Here is a 1147-nt window from a genome sequence, read left to right on the forward strand (position 1 = left end):
CCTAACATATGTACTGGACTCATTTATTAGGCAGAGATTTCTGCTCAGAGGTTTTGGTGATGTTTTTGGCATGAAAATGGGTAAACTTAACAAGTGTTTTTAAAGGTAAACATACTGATTACTTGGACTAAATGTATATACATATACATTTTTTTTCTTCTAGCAACATATTCTACGAGGTATGATGAGCAGACCTAAGATAATTCCATTGGGAAATCTTACATCATCCACTGCTTAGCACTGATCTTGTCACTTCTTATTTTTTGTGCTGATAAAATTTAAATAAATTTGGACAGGATTACAATGTATGTTCCTTGAGCATCACAAACTACAGTTTTAAAATTTCAATGTGTTGTACTATAAAATAGTACACACACGTTTTTCTGCTTATATACAAGTTAAACTTCTGGGTTCTATCAGTTTAACATGCTAGAGCACATAATAAATCCTTTGATTCAGTCTGCTTTCATTGTATCCTGCCCAACTCCCATAGAGCATTCATACTTGCTATCTCAGAGTACATACAACTCCTCACGTTGCTATAAAGGAGAGGGGTATGCAAATAAAACCTCTCCCTCTGCTGAATAAAAGCAGCTCAACCCCAATACTGCACCTGTGGGATGGGAACCCCAGCTACACAATTGCCAGGTGTCCTCATTCAGTTACTAGAGCAGAAAAGTCACCATGGACTCTATATTGAGCTGGGTTTTTCTTCTTGGGATTTTAACAGGTCATTTTATGGAAAGCAAGTGTGTGTGAATGGCCATGAATGAGAAACATAGGGTATGTGTGATGGTTTTCTTGATCAGGGTCTCTGTTTTTGCAGGTGTCCAGTGTGATGTGCAGCTAGTGGAAATCTGACATGAGCTGCTTCCACCAGGCTCCAGGGAAAGTCCTGCAATTGGTCTCATTCATCAGACCTAATGATGATACCACATACTACACAGACTTAGTGAAGGAGCAATTCACCATCTCCAGACACAATACCAAGAATATCTGGCATCTACAAATGAATATCCTACATTCCTGAAGGGGAAATCCTGAATGCCCATCTGCACTCTGCAACACTTAATATGTGACTAGGGAAGTTCCACCCACCTTCCTCCAGGGGAAATCCCACCTGCCTGCCAAGCCTCTGCAGCCTTAA

The sequence above is a fragment of the Echinops telfairi genome, unplaced genomic scaffold (genome assembly GCF_000313985.2).
Source record: "Echinops telfairi isolate 266 unplaced genomic scaffold, ASM31398v2 ScPeMD7_43;HRSCAF=161, whole genome shotgun sequence".
Classification (NCBI taxonomy): Eukaryota; Metazoa; Chordata; class Mammalia; order Afrosoricida; family Tenrecidae; genus Echinops; species Echinops telfairi.